We start from the raw sequence: 25,147 nt of genomic DNA on the forward strand, positions 1-25,147 counted from the left end.
GATTTAAGTAGATCACTCCATGGATCCATTGTAAATATAAAATGAACACTGTGTTTAGATACTAGTGGTAAAATTTGACACCTTGATTTTATTTTTATAGGTATATATTCATTCATCTATTCCATTATGAGAAGTTGTACTTTAATTTAGAAGAGTAAACCAAATACACAATGATAGAATTGGATGCCCATATAAGAAAGGATTTGTCCTCTGTATCCATGTCATTACTGAGGACTATATCTTGGATTCATTTCTCAATAATATTTGAAAGAAGATAAACCATGGTATTTGGTTCCCTTTAAAATATCAAGCATATTTGGTATGTTATTTGTAGATATAATAAAGAAACAAGAAATTGTAGTAGAGTTTGAGGCCTTGGCTAATGAAAAGTAATTCTATGAAAATCCTATAAGAGCCCAAAATATAGCTTATTTTCTTTATGGACTTTCATGAGAATTAAAATATAGCATGATTTCATTGTTTCCTACTTATTTGGTTATATATGTTAATGATTTAGAGCTTCTTGAGATACATACAGGTGCAAAACTAAACAAAATTATTAATCAGGGTCACTAAAACATAACCACATCATGATTGAGAGCTTATAGAAATAAAAAATTATCAATGCAACATAATAACTATGAATCAACATGTTAGACACTTTTTGGAAAGGAATATGTAAATATGAAGAAAGAGAAACCACCTCATTGTCTTAGATTTATTCAACATCTATGGTTTTCTCTTCAAAATTGTCACGAAGTGACATATTTACAATTAATATTGTTATTAAGTTGCCAATATGATTAGAATTTTCTCCCATGCATCTTGACTAATTATTTCTCGTTTTATAGATTTAACAAAAAGAGAATATAGAACAAAGGAAGTGGCATTATGGAAATGAACACATGAAATATTTGTAGTGAATGAAAGACCAAGTGTTCAATTTCAAGCATGAAAGGAGACCATATTTCAACACAAATAGTTACCACGGTCTCTCAAGGTTATAATTATTCAAATAAACAAAGGTAACTTTATGTTGAAAGCACCCTATTATTTGACAACAATAAAATTAGCATAAATTCAATCCATGTACATACATTTTGACACCATCAAAACACTACTATAACAAACTTTAAATATGGATTTCTATGTGTTAGAGTCCTATAGTGATAGGATTCATAATTATGAATTGGCTAAGAGTAACTCTTGTAATATTGTACATACCTTTGCTTCCTGCAAATGTCTTCCATATTAAAATTAAAAAATGTAAAGAGTGTGTGTCCTAAAAGAAATATCAAAGGACAAGAAAAATAAGAAAAAGGCAAAAAATAAACAAAATTTGAAAAATATATATATCAACCCCAAAATAAAAACAGACCATGAAAGTGTGCAAGTCCAAGTGCCACTAATCTTTACTTTACTGTCTTAAATAATGGTTGTGTGCATCTTGTCATACATGCCACAACCCATGGTAGTCAAATTGCTTAATCTTGACTATTTCGTGCTTTGAATTTTATGTTTATAGATAGAGAATAAAATATGACCAAACAACTTAACCTTAGTAGATCATTAAATAGGTAGAGAAAGTAAAAGGAGCTCATCAGTTTAATCTGAGCCCTTGGAAGATATAAGATTAGAATTAGATAGACTTTTATATAAAAGAAAAGGAAAGAAAAGGGTTTGTTAGCTTAAGTGCACCCACCAAAGTGAAGAAAAAATGTTAGATTAGGTAAAAGGGTAGGTAAAGAAAGGTTGCAGAAATACAAGTCATTTGGAGCATAAGCACTATTGACATGCTTAACTATGTGTTTCAAGTGTGCAGGAGTAGTTATCAATTGAAAAAGCATGCTCACAAGATGATTTTAACTAACTCCCCCTCCTTTCACAAACTTCTCCCTCTCATGCTTAGTAATTTCCCCATCATCCCTTAAAAGACCCCTTTTTCCCCTCCATTTTTATCCTTATTTCATTATCCCATATTTCCCCCTAGAAATTCCCTTTAAAATCCCTTCCCCTTTGTGATGCAGGAGCAAAACCACCCCAAGTCAAAACTGAAATTTGTGAACCTTCCAGAATGTCAGTGTGGCATGAGGATGAGATTCCCTCCAATCTGATTGAGTTTGGTTGTAATTTTTTAATGTTACACCGATTTTTACGGATGCGAATGATCTTAAAATAGGTTGGATCTAAAAATATCTGATCCTTAAAAAAATTGTAGGAGACAATATATATTGTAAGTGTGCATGCTTAGAGAGGAGGGAAGCAATGTATCCGTAAGGTTGTGAGTGTGATTCAGGCATGAGGCCTTAGCCTATAATTAGTTTATGAATATAAATTAATTCATGTTTATATCTAGATGAGTTCATGATTTGTTTTTTTGTATTTCCAGTTTCACTGCACAATGAAAAATTTCGTCCAAACGTGGACCCATAACCCAAAGGTCCGTTCTTATTGATTTCAGATTCCAGTTTTGCTGCATCAAAGTGGTATCAGAGTAGAAGAAGATTCTGTGGAAGGAGGTGCAATTTAAAGAGGTATGGTCTTTATATTTTTGTGCAAGTAGTAGCAGAGGAAGGTGAGAAGATTGCAATAGCCTAAGAGCAAGGAGTGCTCAAGATAAGCTGAGAACAACTTCCAACTATGGTTGGGTAGAAGTTGTTGAGATAGCTCCACAGTTGCGATTGTGGGTAGAGTTGTCTTAGAGATAAAAATTCCAACAAAAGAAGTGTTGGGTAGAATTGTCAGTCAAAAAGAGGTTTGAGGAGAGAACCATAGAACTTGCCAAGAGACCAAGTCCAGAGGAGAGCTTTGTGAGGTAAGTGGCAGCAGGGAGGACTTGCTATTCTAGAGGCTGATTGTAGCTCACAAGTTACGTTGTTATGAAGGCCAGAAGCATATGACCAAGAGGTCATAAATTTTTTTACCTCAAGAGTCTGATGCAGGAGAAAAACCACCCCAAGTCAAAACTGAAATTTGTGAACCTTCCAGAACGTCAGCATGGCATGAGGATGAGATTCCCTCCAATCTTATTAAGTTTGGTTGTAATTTTTTAATGTTATGCAGATTTTGAGGGATGCGAATGATATTAAAATAGATTGGAACTCAAAAGATCTGATCCTTAAAAAAATTGTAGGAGATAATATATATTGTAAGTGTGTGTGCTTAGAGAAGAGGGAAGCAATGTAGCTATAAGGTTGTGAGTGTGATTCAGGTGTGAGGCCTTAGCCTGTAATTAGTTTAAGAATATAAATGAATTCATGTTTATATCTGGATGAGTTCATGACTTTTTTTGTTGTATTTCCAGTTTCACTGCATAATGAAAAATTTCATCCAAACGTGGACCCATAACCCAAAGGTCCATGTGTATTGATTTCATATTGCAGTTTTGATGCATCATTTTGATAAACCATCATTATGTTCCATAAATCCTTTTTCTTAGGGTAAAAACCCTTTTTCCCTCTTTGCGAAAAGTTATTTTTCCCTTTTTCTAATCTAAAAACCTATAAATCAACTTATCCTAAGTTGAAAAACCCTTCCATGTTGAAAACAAAAAACCCACCCAATTCATCATTTGAGTTAATCCACGAATTAAAATTAATTAAACATGCTTAAGTATGTTTTATTAGGTGGGCTTGTCCCTAACCTTTCACCCAATCCCCTCCACGCATCTTTTCAACACGATCACCGTTTGATCAATGCCCATCTAATCTAATGATTATCGCTCCATTTCACATGCATTCAACTTCCGAGCTTTGACAGCTTGATAGTTCCCAAAATGGGCGGTTTTTCCCAGAGCCAATTTGACGACATGTCACCATCACAATGTTTTGTATCCCCTCCAATTTTTACCACCCTTCCCTGAAAAGTGGTTCAATGAGGGGCAAAACCACCCTCTCAATACCAATCACTGTTCATAACCATTTTTTTCCGCTCTTCTCAGCTTTCGCCCAATAAGGCCCTGTAAACACCATTTTCACAATTTTTTCGATCATCTGTGCATTCAAAGCCTGAGCTTTCTTGCACGCCTAAAGTCTACAAACTGCCAAACAACTACCAGAGGCCATCTTGCCTTCCGCACTCGTCCAGAGCCACTATCTGTCACCTACAACCTAATAACCTCAACTAAATTCACAACACTAACCTCTATTTCAGGTATTCTACAAATATACACCACATTTACCCTTGTTAATATAAAAAATTTCAATTAATTTAACATTGAATGAGCTTAACTTAGCTATCCTACTCATGAATTAGGCAATTTGCACCAAGATCCTTAAAAAATCTGCAAAACCCAGACCACTGGTTGAACCCCACCAATTCAATTTCTGACTTTTACCCCTGTTTTCCACACAATGACTACCCACATTTCCCTGAATGTTAAGCCTATGTCAAACCCCCACCTTGACCTAGATCACCTACCCTTGGCTGATAGGGATTTCCAAATTAAAGATACATTTTCAGCTTCTGAAAGAATGAAGCTCCAATTCTAGAGCAAAGACAAATTTTTAAACCATGATGATGATATTTACCTCTGGGAGTCAAATCTTGCCCTCTACTCATTCCTAGAAGTCCATGGTCTCCCAAACATTATCCACTATTGTCAGACCTGTTACATCCCTAGCTAGAGAGCTGTCGTAGCCCCTAATCAATAGCTACTCTTCACTATCACTCCAGAATCCATCAATCAGATGTTACAGGTCCAGCCCAACCCAAATTTATCTCCTTTGTCCATTGGAGGACTACTAGAACTCTATAATTCTATTGATGAGGGAAAAGCCAAGCAAGTTTTCAAAGATTTCATAGTTGCAAAAGAACATACACCAAGTTTTACTCCATACATAGCCCCCATATTTTCACAAACTTCCAAGCATATTATCACTATGATATCTTCCATCCTTGGATGCAAAATAGATGAACATGTAGATGAAGTCACGTTTGCATTCCTATCCCTTTTTACTCCTGGTAAACCTCCTGCCATCAAGTTTGACTATGCTCAGTTCATTGCAAACAAAATGCATGAACAACTCATCAGATTGCCCATTGAAAGGGTGTTTAAGTTCTTTGCAGTATTGTATTATTTGTTTATGTACTATCAAATTGATAAATTACCCATGAAGATTGTAAAAGGTGATAGTAGAGGAAAAGAGAGGTCTATACTCTATTGGACACCTATTGTCCATAAATATTCCACTGTTTCTAATTATAAGGACTCCACAGATTCCTTTGTCCACCCAGTGATGAATATGCTAACCGGAATTGTGCAACCTAGGATTAGTCCTCAGATCAAAAGGGTACTTCAACTGGCCAAAAATAGTAAGATAGGAGACTGGTACTTGTACTAGAATAACACAGAGATCATAGTCTATGGCTGCCAACTAGATCCATACAAATTTCCAAAGTATCTTCCCTTAAGAATTTTTCCCTTGGAGTATTTCAAGAAAATCATCAACTTCGATGATGTCCACTTCGTGGCTGCAAAGAAGAAGGCCCAACTCAGAGTCAAAAGTGAACTGGGCCCCTTTATTTGCAATAATAGACAAGTTGGACTAGAGACAGATAGTATGTTACAGGAGTTGAAGTTTGCCAAGAGTTTTATGTGGCAGTATGACCCTCATGGAGTAATAAAAAAAAATGAGAACCAAGGTTAAACTAGCTCCTTATGCACATTATTCAGTGCCTGAAATTGAATATGTGCCAACCAAATTGAATGGTTGGAAAACACTTTGGTAGATAAAGGTAGCACAATAGTTGATGTTGAAAATGCATTGTATGATATTGAGCAATAGATTGACCTGAGTGAGTTCCTGCAGCTCCCAGATCAAGGCCAAAGGATGGATGCTCCCTTTGCATTGTAAACACCCCTGAATAAGGAGAAAAACCCAAAAAGCAAAGAAGATACTTCTAGTTCCTAGATGGAAATAGTGGATGAGCAAGCAAACCAAAGGAAAAGGAGAAAATTGAATCATGTATCTAAATAGGAAGAACAAAGTGAGGTGAAAGGAACAGAGTCAGAACCACAATCAGAATCTCGGCCGAACACAGCAGGTTAGAAAGGGAAAGAGGTAGAGGAAACAAATGAGCCCACCGCCTCTAACCACAATTGATAGAAAGTCAGAAGTCAGCAGAGGTTTGTTCCTTTGTTAGACTAGCTGACAAAGAAAAATCCATTAAGGATAGATATAAGGAGATTAAAATGGGAAATGAAAAATTGAAAGCTGAGAAATATGCTTAGTATTTCAAACATTCATCTCCTAACCAGAGTAGACTTATGTCTGCATTTGATATTGAGGAGGGAAAGATGCAAATGTCATATATGGATCCAACAGTGCCACAACCCAAGTCTGCAGCAGATTATGAGAAGGTCACATTTGAAGTATTACGAAAGGACATCCACCCAGTGGACCAAATAGAGTTTCACCAACAAGCTAGAGAGATGATATACTACACCTTGACTGGTAAGGCCATGGATGCATACAGATTAGAGGAGTCCTTGAATAATACCATTTCACAGTTTAAACTCGAGAGGGCCTCCTCCAGTGCTAAAGAAACAAGGATTAAATCCTTGGAAGACCTGATCATTGAGCTGGGCCATGACCCAAAGGACATAAAGGCTATTGAGAAATTGATAAAAAAGAAGAATGAAGACATTACAGCCCTAAAAAAATAGCTCAAACTACCTCAGTCACAACACCCTCAAACAAAACAAGTCCTAGAGAGACAAACTACTGAGGAGTAAATGTTTGACTTAGTATTGCAGATGAACACCCAGCTGAAAGAAATGGAAAGAGAAATGGAAAAGTTGACCAAGCAAGCTAGCCTCCAGGAAAATGTAGCCATAGTCATCCCAACTGTGACCACAGTAGTACCATCAACATTAGCTAAGAAATTAGCTCCTATAGTTCCATTGGCAACTGCATTACCTACAACAGCACCATCTACTTCAGCAATAGGGTCAACCGCAATAGATTCTACAGATGAAGAAGCCAATAAATTTCCTAAAGCCATGGAAGAGATGTCCCTCAAAGCTAATGAAATCGGTAAAATGGAAGAGAAAGTAAACAATCTGGAGATAGACTGTAAACTTGCTCAAATTATGAATAAGGAAGAACAACACAAGGTAGCAAGATTAACTGAGAGGATAAAGAATTTATGGAAAGAAATGACTCTAGGTGAGCCATTGGGATAGGCAAAAGAAAAACTGTGGACCAATATCATTGACTCTATCAATGATATTTGGTCATCAATTCAGGTAAATTTTGAGCAGATTGATCTAGTTAAAGAGGCCACAAAGGTAATTCAAAAAGTTAAAACGGAGCTGGAAGGGATGCCAGAAGAGGAAACCAGGATCATTTAATTTTTGAATTCCAAGAACAAATATGAACTGGAAGAATTGGATATTAGTGACAGAACAGGGAAAATCCTTGAATTAAGAAGAGTTCTTACTAAAAGGAATTTGAAGCACAACTTGGAAGACAAGTGTCAGACTATGTAGCTTTTTAGTCATAGATTTGAATTCAAATTTGACACTTTGATGCATAAAGGTTTACCAAGTCCTTTGGTAATTAATGATAAATTTGTGACACAAGAGGACTACAACAAAAAGCTCAGGGAAGTAGCTAGAACTCAAGTCAACAATGCAGCCATCCATAACACAACAAAACAAGGGATGCCCTCTGGTAAAGTTCTTTACCAAGCTTTGGAAAACTTGTTTTACCTCCAGCATGAGGTAAAACACTTGTTTGTAAATAAGCCTACATTTGCTAAGTACACAAAGGCTGATGAGGTCTTTAAGAAGTTGAAGAATATTCAGTTACCAACTAAGGAAAGATGGGAGTAGCTAACTGACTTACTTTAATTCAGAGTAAATTCAGCAATTAACACAGTTTGGTAAAGACAGAATGTAGAAAGTAAATAGGCAGTTGTCCCAGTCAAAGAGTATTAAAGTCAAAGAGTATCAGTAAGAGAAGATAAGTCGAAGAGCATCAGATGACAACAAAAAGATCACCTAGCTAAATATAAAAGGAAATCAGATATAATAGTGCCAGAAAGAAATCAATTAGAAAGGTGGCATTACATTTTTAGAATTAGATATTTTTTCCCTAAAATAAATCCCAAGTCAGTTTGGGATATTTTGTAAATAATTTTGTATAAATACTTCATAATTCGAAGTATGTAGGGTGGATTCTATTAGAAATTTCTATAGACTTTTTTATCAGATGACCCAGAGGGTTATTGTATCATTTGCTGAGCCAGTATGCTGGATTAATAAATAAATATTAGATATTTCCAAGGATTCATGTGTTGAGCAAATTTCAGACAAGTATTTTCATGTGTTATTGTTATTTTTCTCAAGTTATTCATAATATTCAATGTGTTTCTCAATATAAATGTTATAAATGGAATAATACTTCAGAACTTGTTTAATTACACTCTGTCTTAATAGTTATACATTTAAATTTTTCTGCGAATATCTAAATTAAAGAGTTCTTAGTTGCTCTTTGGTTTAGATTGATTTCTTGAATATCCAGGTTAAAGGATTCTTAATTTCCCTTTGATCTTGATTACCCCTTCATTCCTCATTCATTATCTGGGTCTGAGAACCCTTAGCTACTCTCTCACCTCAAGTGAATCCCTTTCACCCCTCTGTCTCAAAGATATGAAAAGCACTCTGCTATCTTGCCCTTGGAACATTCCCTTTGGTGAGTTAATCCAGTTTTTCTTCCTTATTCTTTGACTCCATAGCCCAATGGTCTAAAAGATATCATTTTATCCATCTATCTAAGCTGATCCCACCACCCAATATCAAACACAAATAAAAAACCCTTGAACAATCATAACTAACCTAAAAACATCTGAACTAAAACAACGCTAAATTTTAAAGAGAGAGCCCTCTCTGAGCATCAGGAAGGCTAGGTCCTGATCTCCAAAAGCGGTTTGTGGTTACCTTGGTTTTTCTTTCTTTTTACTTCAAAATAATTATCGAAGTGATAACATTTCTAGTGACCATACTAGGGACTTCGATCATCAGTCTCATAAAACTTTAAGGAAACCTTAAATTAAATCTTGAGCCCCTTAAGGTCATTATTCGAAGTAAATTTTCAAAAAAAAATCACAAAAATAGTTTTAAAAACTTAAAATTCTGGCTCCTAAGAAGAACTATATTAGGGCCAACCGAGATCCAAACCCTACAACTATAGTGGATGACCCAGACAGAATTTTAAGGAAACCAAAAAACAAAGAAACTCAGGCAAGTAGTAGCCAGCTAGACAAAGCTAAATCACTCCCTGAGGAGTTGTCAACTTTAGAGGAAGTCCCTTTTGATTTATCATTTGACCTCTCACTATTTAGAACCAAATCTGAGAATGATATCCATGAAACAGTTTTAGACCCTGAGTTTACTCAACTCATCGAATCAAAAAGGGTTATCCATCCAGATTTAGATAAATTTGTCTTGAACGCTTTTGACAAGTTATAATCCTTAACTTCTACGTTGATTAGCAATATAGATAGTGCTTACCTTTAGAAATTTGTTGAGCTAGCTGCCCTTACTGCTACTGCATCTCAAATTTTTGCACAGTCTTGACTCACTATAAATACACCTTCCTTTACCACAACTTCATCAGTTGTGTCTACCACAATCCAAATGCCTAAACCACTTATTTCAATCAATCATCTAGTTCACCTCCATCAATTTCAAACCCTTCTTCAACCACCACAGCTTTACCCCCTAGTTAAACCAAAACTACAACAATGGAAAACCAATATGCCCCTCTTGTTCTGCCTGCCCAACTCCATCCCTGTTGGAAATAATACTGAGAGAGGGGTGAATAGTATTATGAGATCAATAATTTTATTTCCCAAACAGATTTATATACGCTACTTCAGTGAAGTGAACTAGCGTGTACACGCAACTGTGATTAAAGAAACCAGCGTATATCCAAGGAACTTGTGATTTAGACAATTTATCATGCGTTGATCTTAAACCAGTACATTAGTAACTTATTAGATAGTGCAGTAGAAGAAAAATAAATCATCACACATAAGAAACACACATGAATACCAAGATTTAAGGTGGAAACCCAATGTGGGTGAAAACCACCTACTTCTATCATCTCTGTCTTCTTTTAATAATAAAAATAATATGTTTACAATCTTGTATTGGTGCAGACTCATACCAGTACACGGGCACCCACCTGCAAAAGGCTACAACCTTCTCTCATTTTCCAACTTCTACTGGAAGGGAGCTGCAACCCCCTAGCTCTTGTATTAGACAATATGTTTACTAGTACATAGGGGCCAACCTACAGAAGGCTACAACCTTATTTCTTCTTCCAGGGACCACATTTCATGAATTTTCAGACTGGATACTCCTGGATCACAACACCAAAATCTGAAGGCCACGTTTCATCCAATTTTCATCAAAAACTTTTTAAACTTAAAACGCATCAACCAACATTCAGTTAATCTGAACAATCAAATCACTGACACCAAAACATTGTGCTGAACCCAGAACCCTACATCATCATTCAGAACTAGATGTAATCTTAAAAATCATGCATTAGAGTGTATACGCTACTTCGTTGAACCCAAAATGTGTGTATACACTACTTCCATTAATCAAACTTGCGTGTACCTTCAAAACTACTGTAAACATAAACTTTTGAATCAAGTCTGTACCAACCAACAATATACTGAATATCTACTATCAACTTACAGAGCTTTACATAGGCAGGGACATAGATCACTTCTTCTCACTTAGACAATCAGTCAATCAAACGCCAGCCTCCTTATGCATTCAGTTTTACATTCAAATCTAAGAAGACTTCATTGACAGATAGTAGTAAAACAACAGAATTTAATCAGATAGAACAGTCGGATCTAAAAAAAAAAAGCTTTTGTTTTGTATACGCTACTTGAAAGAATAGAACCTATGTGTATACACTCATTGGCTGAGATGAACTTGCATACAGATCTGAAAATATTGACTCAAAACTTTCCTGGAATTCCAGACTTCAGGAAAACCCAAATCATGATAGATAACGAATAAAACAGACGCAAAACATTAGATCTAGTCTCAACCAATATTAGGTCATTCAAGAATAAATCATTTCAGGTCTCATGATCCTGATCCAATATTGAACTCAAGGTGCACATAATTATTTCATATCTAATCCCAAACATAACCCTGCAACATAAAATATACTTCAGATAGAATTATTCCTTAGAATCTTATTGTTTGCACCCTTGGCCTTATGATCCTCTCCTCTTTATATAGCTTTAGGCCCTTTGTCAATACCTTGGACCAAAACCACTTAGGACCAATACCTTGGACCAAATATCTAGGGTCAATACCACAGACCAAATACCTTGGACCAGAACCTTGATTTTCCATCCCATGCACGCTTTTACTTATGTGAAAGTGTGTGTGTACATATACTCTCTTTTTTATCTGTGTTCCTGCGTGTATACGCTACTTTGGAAAAGTGAACCAACGTATACCTCTCTTTCTTCAACCTCTGGAGTCTGATATGTAATCCTTTGTTGTTAACCTATTGCATTGCGAACTGTCACTTGTGTGAGTTGCCATCAAGGGCAACACCTGTATCATAATGCCAACAATCTCCCCCTTTGGACTTGATGGCAACAACAACACCAAGACGCAACAACAACACCAAGACACTCTCCCCCTTTGACATCAAGGGCAAAGGGTGGACCAATATATTCTCCCCTTTTGATATACATTATGTTGTCCATGCTCCCCTTGAGTACATGCTGAATTCTCTGATTAAGCTCCCCCTTTGGACATGCCGAGATGAACTAAACCATCCATGCGAGGTCCATGCTCCCCCTGAGCATATGCAAAGTCTGCAAAAAAATATTTTTCAAAAGAATGACATGACTCTATAACTCGACTAAGTGAGTATGACCTTCCTGTCACCAATGACTCATACATACATTAATCTCCCAACCAAGTGGGGATACACCAAATTTGACTCATCCACCCAGCCAAGTGGGGATATAGCAATTTTTTATACATGACAGAAATACAATAAATATTACATCATCCATCCCATGCAAAGTGGGGATACAAATTACGTAATTTGTCTAATAGGACTCATTCAAATGTATGAGAAGTCATATCACACCCTAGACTTTTACATAACTTAAGAAACAAGTGGTATAAATCTCTGAAGCCGTATCTGGAATCAGCAACCATAATGCCAACAATGCAGAATTCGAGTGAAGGCTAATGCTCCCCCTGAACCTCTGCTACTTGTGCATTGTTAACAAGTCATTAATCAAGGCATCTTTGTCAGTCAGATAAAAATTAACGAACAAAGCATATTGTTAGACTGTAATCATCAAAATCAGATAGAGCACCCATATCAAAGTTTGACCCACTATTTTTCCTGTCAGAAAAACATATACGCTTCTTCATCCACCGAAACCTATGTGTATACACAACTATGCTTCATGAAACACGTGTATAATAACCTTGTTCTAAAAAACTAGATTTTAACAACAGGATGATGCAGCAACTACTCCCAACTTTTGTCTGATATATTCAAATGTTTCTCTGGGGAGTATTTTAGTGAATATATCAGCAACCTGTTCTTTGGAGGGAACATACTCCAATTTTACCTTTTGTTCAAGCACTTGTTCTCGTAGAAAATGGTACTTGATGGCCATGTTCTTGTTCTTGGAGTGCATGACTGGATTCTTTGAAATAATTATGGAACTTGTGTTATTACATAGAATGGAGATGGGTGGAGTACATGTGATCTTAATGTCTTGCAAATTTTGCATCATCCAAGGTAGTTGTGTGCAACAAGATTCAACAGCCACATATTCTGCTTCAACTGTAGATAAAGCAATTGAACTTAGTTTCTTGTTGAACCGAGACACTAACCTGGAACCCATATATAATGCACCACCACTAGTGATTTTTATATCATCAACACTTCCTGCACAATCTGCATCTATATATGCATGAAGAGTAAGATCTGCATCTCTAGGATACCATAGTCCAAAGTCCCGAGTTCCTTGAAGATATTTGAAAATTATTTTGACTGCCTGAAGGTGTGATTCCTTTGGATTTGCTTGGAATCTTCCAACTATTCCTACGGCATGCATGATGTCAGGTTGGGTACGTGTTAAATAAATCAGACTGCCAATCATGGATCTGTAAGTTTGTGTTGATGCCTCGAAAATCACTGCAACAACATCGGGGATAACCACCCGGTCCGACCTTAGTACAGCTCCTTTTCCGTTTGGAATAGTGGCTCCGACTGGGGGTAATGGGACCAGTTTCCCAGAAGTAGATAAATGGGATGGATGAATGATTATAAACTACGCTAGCGACGAGCGAATAAATAAAACTATCAGCAAGAATATAATAACTATGATCTATCCCGGGGACTTATTGAGCTTTAAAGCGTAGCGTTTGATGGTCTGTGTCTTAAGACAGGCATATAGATGAATCCATCTTTAAGGCATAGATATTAATTCATTCAAGATTGCTGTGCCTAAATAGTTAAACAGAGCGATTAAAACAAAATTACCACACTTTATCATTTATATCATTGTCACATGCATGATTGAAAGGAAAGGCACATCGTAAAACATCCAATAGTCGAATGAATAAAGATTTGCTGTTACAGCGCATGCATATAATCAACAATAGCAAGATTAATCACATAACAATTCATATAAAAGGAATGAATTCAGACATAGATAGAAATACCATATGAGCTGTTGACACTCCCAAATATCAATCGCTATTTGTAGTTCTTCCTTCAATGCAAAAACATCCTCAACAACGACAATAGTGCACAATTGCATAAAGAAGCTTCCTTGTTAAATTAAGAACAATTGGCCCAGTTTCATAAAAGAATATTGACTGAAGCACAATAGTGCAAACTTCAGTCTATTAAGTCTGTTACAAAACTTTACGAACTTTTCCAAAACAATGAAAGGGTCTATAAATACTAAACTAATCTAAATATCTAATAAACAGAAATCCTACTTAATTGGCATCAATAAATATTGATCCTATTTCCCGGAGCGATCTGGCAATCGGCGGCATGATTCATCAGGTAGGCTGCTTGCCTTTAAACCTGAGCTGGCTTATCGCAAGCATTGGCTCTACTTCAGGCGGTTTGTTGAGACGCGAACTGAGTTGGGCAGCATAGGTGGCATCCTGAATGTTGGGAATTATACACCTGATTGCATCTGTTAAACACTTAAGGGCGGCTCTCTGTGTGTGCGGCTTAATCAGGAAAAGCCAATATGCATCGAAGGTCAAACTGTTAACCCCAGCGATTAATCTCCCTTTTTCCTCCAAGTCAGGATAACACATTTGCTCCAACATGTTTGTAGTTGTTATCTTTCCTGGCGTACATTGGGAGATCATATTCGCTAAGTAGAGAGTGTTGTTAACCAGATCAACTAGGTTGTTGGAGGTTGATTTGCACCTTGAAGCTGCCCTTTCTGCTTTCATCACCTGAGTGTGCCATTCTATAAAAAGTATGTCTTTATATGTTTCTGAAATCTTGGGCAAATTTGCTTCTCTCCCTTGATCAGAATCTTGCCAGTCAAGATATCCACTTATGATCTCTTCGGCCTGGTCTAACTCATTCCTGGCCTTTTCTACCTGCTGATTAATGGATGTAGTTAACTCACACAATGGTTCTGCCTCAGTGAGTTGTCGACAAAGGAGCCTAATTTGTGATATCAATGCATTGTGTATTAGTGATGCTTCCTTTCTGAACTCATCCACCTGTGGAGTGCCTTTGATTATTTCAAGCTGTGATGACAATTGAGCGATTTGCTCATCTTTTATTTTCATCATTTGCTCATTTGCTTCTTTCAATTGTGCCAATGCCTCTGACAATTCCTTTTGTTTCTGGATTGCATTTTGGTCAATCCTTTGCCTTTCTTCCTGCAATTGCTGGGTTAATTGATCATTCATTTGTTGTTGTGCCAGCAACTGCTCCTCTGCTTGCGCTGCCTTCTGCTTTGTCTCGGCCAATTCTGCCTGTAGTGCAAAAATTTCTTGGTCCTTAGTCTTAAGTAGAAGACTTACCTCTGATGCCTTGTCGATTGGTGTTGCGGAATAGGCTCCTGCATACTGTGACAGCTTTGTTAGGTCATCGGAGGGGACCAATTCCTCCTTCCATACTACATTACCCGTGACTGTTTGCTCTGGAAAGATAGAAGGTTGATCAGTCCTTCGTCTTTTCCTTGATCGCTTTACAACTGCTCTATGCCTCGGGCTGTAGAAAACATCCAGGGGAGGAATATCTTCTACATGAAGAATGATTTGCTCGGAGGGGTCCTTTGGTATTACTTCAACATCCTTAGAAATGGGTGGGCCGCTGGTTCCACTTAGAACCGGAGGTGAAGTGATGTCCTGCGTATCATTTGTCTTGGAAGTGTCCCCATCTTTTGAACATTCCAATCCACTGATGATGGAATGAAATTGCTGCCATTCCTGGAATAGTTTGGGGTCTATGGTAGTGTCCACATTGACATCGGTGGTGGTTTGTTTCTCCTTTTCGGCTCGGGACTCTTCCCGTTCTTTTTCCTGCTCTTTCTTATGTTGCTCCTCTTGTTCTCTCTGTTGCCTTTCCCCATGTTCTTTCTTTAGCTGTTCCTCTTTCTCTTTCCTCTGTTGCTCCTCGTGTGCTCTCTTCTGCCGTTCTTCTTTTTCTTTTCTCTGCCTTTCCTCCTGTTCCTTTTTATGATCCTTTGTTACCACCGGAGGTTCCTTTGATTGTTGCCGAACAGGCCCGCTTGATGATGTCGCTGGGGTTGTTGCTAGCAAATCTAGAGGCAGAGTTTGCAACCTCTGTTCTCTAAGCTTATTAAACTCAGTCAGCCCTTCATCCTTATATTTCATTCGAGCGAGTTCTTTAGCCTGACCTATTGTTTTGACTGAAACGAATAGGTCGTCAAATATATCTTCTTTGTGCTCAAATTTTGTCAATTTGGCCTGTTCTAATGCATTGTAGGCAACTTTCTTTGGATCATATGGCCTGTTTGGAATAGTCGCCAGAGTTAAAGATTGAAGCTTTGTGGCTTCCTTTTCAGCATGTTTGAGATCATGCAGAGTATAGACACCACACCTGAAGGGAAAAGAGGGTCAGCCCCTCTTCTTTTCTTTTTTGAGAGTTTGTGTAACACTCTCAGCCATAATCTGATAGGAGATTTCTCTTGCTAGCAGCTTATCTGGTATATACAAAGGGAGAACATGTGGGTCGGCTTGGCTGCCGAAAACTCTTATGTAGGTAAATCTCTCCTCCCCAAACCAACTTGCTACTGCTGTTATATCAAACGAAGCTTGATAGGAAATCTTGGGAATGGGTTTGTCAAAAATAGAATAGTAAATAGGCACCATAAAGCCATTGCAGACTTGGTACAGATGGTGCTTGTAAGAGGACTTCCATAGTTTCTGATGGTATATGTGGATGGCCGTGGGATCTTGTGGCGTCCACCTCCAGCTGAGCACGGGGAATTCAAAATTGAAACATAGTGTATCTAAGATATATGCACTGTAATAAAATGGGGGAATTTTCCTTTCTGTGACGATAGTCTGATGTCTAAAGTCACGCACAGCTTGTGCTAATTTGTCAGAAAGGATGGTGGCCCAATCCATAATTATACCGTTTACAGCTGCCTCCATTAGAGGAACCATCTCTATGGTAAAATTAGCAGAGTCATGCAATCCCCATAATCTACACATCATTATCCCCGCATAGCAATAAGGAGAAGCCAGAGAGTCGACCGAGTACTTACCCGAAGATTCGTGCTTGTGTTTGGCTGGATTTTGTCTCCAATCCCGGATGGGTTCGGATTCAACTTCATTTTTGCTTGCAAACTTCTCCAGGAATGCTTTATTATATATCTTCTCCGGCTCGGGCAAATGATACATTAGCCTTAGATCATCCGGCCTGAACGATCCGAAGATTCTCCCATCTCTAGTGTTGAAAGTTTTGTCCAAAGTTGGGATTTCTTGAATCGCCCACCGCACTACATCTGTGTATGGGAGAATTTGCTCCCTAGCCGCTATTCTGTGAAGGAAAGAGTCGGCTAAATCTTTGAGAGTACAATCAGACTTGCGAGTAGGATCCGCAGTAGCTTCTATTACTGTCTTTTCTGGTTGTTCGGCTTCAATCAAATTGTAAGTGCCTTGCCAAGTGACTTTGGTGAGGCCCGTGCATGTAGTATCGGAAATTAAGCCCTTCTTCTTGTCCACAACAGCTTGTCCTGCAACTGGTGTAGCGGAAGCGCCTGCGGTCTTCTTAGATTTCTTCCCCATCTTGTTTGAGTTTTCTCTTTCGGATGGATTCTGCACAGAGAGACAAATGTGCGTAATACAGAGATAGAAATGAAAACTTGCCAGTAATGAGAACATATGCATAGGTGCGTAATAAGGGATTAGTCTTTAAAAATAGGCGCGGACACAATCCATGGAAAGATTTTAAGAATTATGATCTCATTGATTGGCTGTTTAAAACCTGTCATTCCTTAAATGCCCATTATATCGTTATTCGGCTAAATAATTCACTTAAGCGTGCAGTGGGCGTTTTGGCGGTTGAGTGCAGGTAAATGACTGCTTAACCGATCAAGCTTTAAATATGAATGAATTGTGATATCCCATCACTTAACGGCTTTTATTGAAAACTGCGCTTTATCGCATCGCGTCGGGAGAATGAGGATTATAAAATGCACATATAGTGTATCGCCGATCGCCGATAGCGATATCGGATCGCATCGGAGGTATGACCTGTGCGCCTTAATGATGTGCATTGGATATTGCCGATCGCCGACTGTCGATTGCATCGCATCGGGGGAAAAAGCCTTGAACACATTAAGACTTAAGTAAAGATTACCGCCGATATCCGATCGCCGATTTCGCATCGCATCGGGGATAATGGCATGGGGCGCTTTTAAAATGTGCATGAAGTATTGCCGATCGCCGATTGCGATATCGCATCGGCGGAAATCAATGTGCCGTTTATTTATATTTCTTATGTCATTGCGATATGCGATCTTGTGATCGCTTTATCGCAATGACAAAGATTTGCCTTATTTCTTTAAACGGGTTTTTCAAAAGGGTTTTATAAAATGAGTTTATTTGATTATCGGACCTTTTTGAACAATAAAAGTATTGATACCAATTAATCTTTAAAGGGACCCATTTCATATGTTAATATTTATAAATAAAAATGATATGAAATGGGGGGTTGTTGTAGAGCTCAACAATTGGCGATTCACTGGAAGAACCAGTTATCTCTGGAAATGATAGAAATACTTAAGCTTTTTCAAAAATAGAGTTTCAATCAAAAGGGGAAAATTCTAATATAACCAGATATATATGCATTCTGCATAAAATGAAACTATTTTGTTAACTTCCTCCCCTTTCTAAGAGAACAAAAACATTATAAGCTTCAAAATAGGCCTTTATTAGTTTATAATGATAAAACAGAAAACCTTTCCAAATCATCTTTTAAAATGAACTCCTCTGTCATAGGTAGAGCCTCTGCTGCCAGCAAACATCTATAGTTTCGACAGGGATACCTTTTAACCATGTGATTGTCCATTGTCCCATCCAATTAAGAGTGTGATTAACAGAATGAATTCAAAATATGTTTTCATATTTTGTACTTCATTTCCTTTTCTGTTGTTGATAAGATAAAAAGCCATTGTCCTGGTTTGGTGGCCAGCTATTGACAATGCCATTCACTGGTAGTAGTCTAACTGAACAAGCTGGCTCGTGATGAGACCCCTTGTCTTGTAATTTCAAGCCATTACCCTGTTTTGGTTTGCAGTATTGGTAATGTCAGATAAACTATTTCCCTATGAACATGGTAAGCAGGCTTGTAATAAGACCTCTTATCTTTAATATCTTATTTTTTAGAATTACACTCTGAATAATCATAAACTTTAGTGAATGGGGTGAACAAAATTCTCCTTAAGAGTAAATGGATGACAGGGTAAGAGTTGAAGATGCTGAAACTAGATTGATTTCTATCTTGATATTGATAACCTTTTGAGACCAATTTGAAAACAGAAAATGATTTACAATACTTCTATGCTTTGAGAGGAGTTGACAAAACTTGAACTGTGGTTTCAGAATACAATGATATCTAATTTCCTAGAAATTATCCTTTTTTGGTTAAAAGTTCTATTATTAAAAGCAAATGTTCATACTAGTTCTGTGGGACAACTTTTCAAACACAGCAAAAGGTCAATGGAAGATATCTCACAACCTTATTTTCTAAGAATCCTACAAACTATAAAATCCTACTGAAATGAAAGGAGAAGGGGTTACCTCCTCAGTTAAAGAATTTCTTCAAGATAAGGCCATTAACAGGGAGAGAATCTCTCAAACCTGATAAATCTTGCAATATAAAGGTTGAATGGCCTATCTTCTCACAGATCTGAAATGGTCCAAGCCACAACTTCTGGAACTTGGAGTGTTTACCCTTGTCCTCATGGGCTTTGTCCCATTTCAGAACTAAATCACCGACTTGGAATTGTTTTGAACCGGATGAGACTGAATCAAAAGCTGCTTTGATGACTTGCTAATGTTTGGCGTGAACAACCTTGGCTTTTTCTCTTTCCTCTTCTAATTTTAGAATTTGGTCATGTCTAAGCTGAATAGAAGAGGAAGGATTTTCCTCAATGAACTGAACTAGGGCTAAAGAAGGAAGAACAAGATTTGTGGGCAGTACTGCTTCTTTTCCATACACAATATTAAACGGAGAAGTTCCAATAGAAGCTTTCTGTGTTATCCTATCAGCCCATAATGCAAACACTAAGGATTTGTGCCAATTTTTTTGATTTTGTTCGATAGTTCGCTTAATGATTTTAATCAGATTATTATTAATGGACTCCGCTAAACCATTTCCTTGGGGATAGTAATTAGCAGAATATTTTAACTTAAATCCTCTTTTAATAGCGAAATCAAACATAGCATTGCCTGAAAAGTAAGATGCATTATCAAAAACAAGAGCATTTGGGACACCAAACCTGGTAATAATGAATTGATCTATGAATTCAATGATTGCTTCAGAATTTGCTGTCTTTAAAGGGATTGCCTCAACCCACTTAGTAAAATAATCGGTAGCAGTAAGGATATACTTATGCTGTTTTGAAGACGATGGAGTGATTTCTCCAATGATATCCAATCCCCATTGCTCAAATGGTTGTTCAATGTTGATTGGTTGCAGAGGGAAGCTGATTTACGTTGTCTTCCACTAGCAGTTTGACAATTGAGACATTTCCTTACATACTAGTGGGCAACTTTAAACAAAGTAGGCCAATAGTAACCAGCATGAATAATTTTGTGAGCTGTTGTGTCAGCTCTGAAATGTCCTCCTGCTGGTCCATCATGTAACTCCTGCAAAACCTTTTGGGCTTCAGGTTTCTCAAGGCATCTTAACAAGATAGAATCATAATTCTACCTAAAAAGCACGTCATCAATAATTGTAAAATTCTTCGCTTTTAACCTAATGGCCCTTTTGTTTTTGTAAGACAAATTTGGAGGTGCATAACCATTCTTTAAATAAAATATTAAATCTGCATATTGAGATCCAGAATTAGTAACACTTATCTGATTGATTTCTTGAGTTTGATCTGTATCGCTTGATTCTGGAATGTGGGATGCTCCTGCCAATATCCTGCAAAAACCTTGACCCCTAACAATCTTTGCTGGCCTAATTTCTAAGTCATACTCTTGAAGCGTTGTGACCCAATTTGCTCTTTTTTCACCCAGCTCTTTTTGGATTAATAGTTGCCTAACTGCCGGGAAAGGAACTATCACTTTTGTATGGGTTTTCAAAAGGAAGGGTCTATAATGTTTGACTGCTTTAAATACAGCAAAGGCTTGTTTTTCTACATCGGAGTAATTTAATTCAGCACCCTGAAGATTTGAGCTGAAGAACGAAATGGGTGCTTCCAAATTGTGTTCATTTATTTGCGTGAGTACTGTAGCATAAGATACATCGGATGCAATTGTATACAATGTAAAATGATTAGAAAAATTTGGAGTATTCAAGGCTGGGGCATTGATTATTGATTGTTTGATTATATCAAAAGCTTGCTTTTCTGCTGATCCCCACTTGAAGACTGAATTCTTCTTGATCATTGTTTGAAGTGGTAATATAATTTGAGAAAAATCAGGAACAAATCTTTTAACAAAATTAATCTGGCCTAAAAATGACTGCATCGACTTTTTATTGTGTGGGAAAGGGATTTCAGAGATTTCTTTGATTCGATCAGGGTCGATATAAATGCCATCTTTGGATACAATAAAACCTAAGAGTTTTCCTTGATCAAGAGCAAAGAAAGACTTTTTTGGGTTGAGAGAAATACCATATCTTTTGCAACGCTGAAAGATTTGATTTAGATCATGCAAATGATTATACCTCTTCTTAGAGAATACAGTAATATCGTCTAGATAGACGACTACTTTTCTATTAATCAACCCTCTAAAGGCTATATCCATAGCTCTTTGGAATGTCGCTCCTGCATTTATAAGTCCGAAAGGCATTTTCTGATACGCATATGTTCCCCATTTTGTTCTGAATGTGGTTTTAAGTTGGTCATCAGGATGAACCAGAACCTGGTTATATCCTGAGAATCCATCGAGAAAAGACATCAATTCAGAGCCTGCTACTGATTGGAGTATTTGCTCCATAGTAGGTAATGGGAAGTTGTCTTTCAAGCTCGCTTTGTTTAAATTTCTGAAATCAATACAAATTCGAATGTCGCCATTTTTCTTTCTGACTGGCACCATATTAGAGACCCAGTTTGAGTGTCGAACAGGAAAAATAATTTTGGCTTTCAAGAGTTTGTTAAGTTCCGACTTTATCTGGCTCTCTAAATTTGGATGTATTTTTCTTAACTTCTGCTGAATTGGTTTCTGATCAGGAAGCATAGGAATGGTGTGTTGGATAATGGATGTATCATATGTCTTCAAATCATCATACTTCCAAGCAAAGACCTGTTTGTTTTTTCTTAACAGTTTAATGAATGCCTCCTTCTCTTCCAAGGAAAGTCCTAATCCTAAATTAATGTTTTGAGGAGCATGGTCAGTACCTAGATTTATCAATTCAAACCTAAGGGTAGAACTTTGGAGCTTTGCATTAATTACAGGTTTAAACCTGTCTTTGATATCATAAAGATCGTCGAGCTTTACCACTGGTTTAGGAATTGAATTTTCCTGAGGTGTTTCTTTCATTTGTAGATCGTGGTTATTTTCCTCAATAATTTGATCGTCATAGGACTTTTCAGAAGTTAGAAATTGTAAAATATCTTCATCATGGTTAAATACTCTCCAATTAGTGACATTGTCGGGAATTGAAGGCCTAAAAAGTAATTCTACGGAAAATCTATCAGGGCTGTAGTCTTCAGAAGGTAGAAGCTTGGAAGCTACATTGGCTAGTAGGTCAGCTGCCGAGTTTTGTGACCTAGGAATGGAGGAAATGTTGAATGCTGAAAAGTGTGAGGTAAGATCCTGTACTAGCGATTGATAATGCTTGAGGTGATTTGAAAGACAATGAATTGCATTCCTCACCTGTTTAACAATAATTTCAGAATCGCCAAATACTTTTAGATATTGCACTTTAAGGCCGATTGCTTTATATAATCCCTGGACTAAAGCTTCATATTCGGCTGTGTTGTTAGTGCATTCAAATTCTAACCTACAAGATAGCATTGTCTTTTCTCCTTGTGGACTAACCAAAATGCAACCTGCTCCTGAGCCCTCGCTGGACTTAGAGCCAGCAAAATATAAAGACCAAAATAAAGAGGTATTAACTAAAGTATTTACATTTTCCTCAGCATCATTAAAACATCTAGACTTATCAGTTTGTGAAAATTTTCAATCTGAGATGTAAAATGATTGACTGAAAAAGGAGATGGTTGGGCAACAAAGTTGCCAAAGAATGACTCTGACGAATAATTCCCCAAAATGTTGTTGTTGAATGCTACAGGTTGGTTTTCTTGCTCAAATTCAGTAACAGTGTGGGTCATGTGCTTCTCTCGATCGATCCTTATTTGATTTGGCTTGCCCTTATAGGGAAGCCACATATGTGACCAATCTGTGGAAATATACCCATGCAATTTTTCGGACCAATCTCTACTTAGGATTAAACCGTAAAATTCAGGTATATCGGCTATTAGGATGTCAATCCTCTGTACAACTCTGGGATCAGCAGACAACCTGATAGTTACGGAATTAATTTCTCCCACAACCTGCACTTTGGTCCTGTCCAACTGTACAATATGAATAGCAAACTTCTGGGGTTCAATGTTTAGTTTAGAGCAAACTGAAGCTGGCATTATGTTAGATGATGCCCCTGAGTCAATTAAACAGTTGTGCAGGTTCCTGTTATAAATCTCATAGGTCAGCAGGAAGGGTGGAGTATGGGAATTCGATCTATCTCCAATTAGAACTGAATCGGTAGCTTCAACCATACCTGGAGGAGGTTGGCCTGAATCATTGGCAGCTTTTGCACTGGGAAGGGGTGTAGAGGGAACGACATTCAATTCTTTAAGAAGTAATTTTTGCTGATGCTTTAATTTACTAAGTTCAAACATAGTTATGTTTGCTTTAGTTTTCTTCATGTCATCAACAATGTTATATTCCATTGAATCGGATACCACTAATGTTTTAGATGTTGAAGGAGAATTAGAAGTTGAAGGCTGGTTTTGGGGAACTACCACAGGTGATTTTTTTGGAGGAACCTTTTCCTTTGTTGTGGTAGCACCTGCACTCCTTTTCTTTGAAGTTGCCTGGGCAGGTTCAGAAGTACTTTTACTTCTAGTAGTAACCGGGAAAGCTTCTTCTTCATTATCGGTATCAGAGTTGGGGAGTATAAAATCCCACATTCTGTGGCATTCAGCTACTTCTTCTTCATCATCAATCTGTGAGGTTGTTTCCTCTTCCTTTTCTTCTTGCTCTGAATCTGCGTTAGATATGACATTCGGTGGCTTTGTTTCAGTTTTCTTATAAGTCCTAAATGGTCTTTTGTTTGAGGTTTCAGCCACCTGCTTCTTTATTTCAACCATTTCGTTAGACAAAGTTTTCAGGACCTTTTGCAAACCCTCCATGTCATATGGGTCTTTTGGGGTTTTCTTCTTGGAATCTTCTTTAAATGAGAATTTTTTGGCTTTTCTGTCTTCCAAAGCAGCTTTCTTCTCTAGAGCATTGATGCGTTTTTCCACAGCAAGTGCTTCTCTCATGTTTTCAGCTAAGGTAGGTTTCCCAGCCCTGTCTACAAAGATGGCTATATTGGCAGGTAGGGCGGTAATATACCATTCGCTTCGAATTTGTTCACTTGGTTTGGAAGCTGTAGGGATTTTATTCAGGAGTTTATTAAATCTAGCATTAAATTCCTTTATTGGTTCCCTATGCTCTATTCTCAGATTGGAGAGGTCGTTTATTAAAGTAGCTAAGGACCTATCATCTCCATATTTGGTAAGAAACTGCTCTTGGCAAGTGTTCCAACTGGTAATGGAACCAGAGGGTAAAGAAAAATACCAGGATCCTGCTGATCCTTGTAAGGTGTACGGGAAGAGTCTAACAACAACATCTTGTTCTGTTACTCCTTTCAAGTTGACTGCTAACATAAAATTATTAATGTGTTCTTCAGCCTGGGTCCCGTCATCTGGGTTAAATTTAGGTAGCCATTTTTCAGGAGCATCTGGTAAAGGATGCAATGGTGCAGGCATGTTGACTGCACCTGGCCTGGTCCATGGGTCTGCCATTATAATAGCAGCAGTGGTTGATACTACTGTTGGAATTCCAGATGTATGGGAAGAAATTAATGCTGAGGAGTGAGTAGGTTGGGATGTTGAGGCTTCTAATCCCTAGTGAACAACAATATGTAATGGGGGAGTGGATGGTTGACTTTGCAGAGGGGAAGATGCAATGGAGGACGTGGATGAAAGCTCTTCACTATCAGATCCTTTAGTAATCTTCTTCGCCTTTTTCCTTTTGGGTAAAGGGAACTCAGTGGGTTCAATACCGAGTTTTTCGCTCTGAAGTCTGGTGAGAGGATGAGTTAAATTGAACTGCGAAGTCGCACTGCTTTGTGATACCTCATATTTTTGTGGTGAAATCGAGAAGCTCTGA

This window comes from Pinus tabuliformis, chromosome 5_1 (genome assembly GCF_031772625.1).
Source record: "Pinus tabuliformis cultivar Carrire ecotype Pingquan chromosome 5_1, CPIR1, whole genome shotgun sequence".
In the NCBI taxonomy this organism is placed as follows: domain Eukaryota; kingdom Viridiplantae; phylum Streptophyta; class Pinopsida; order Pinales; family Pinaceae; genus Pinus; species Pinus tabuliformis.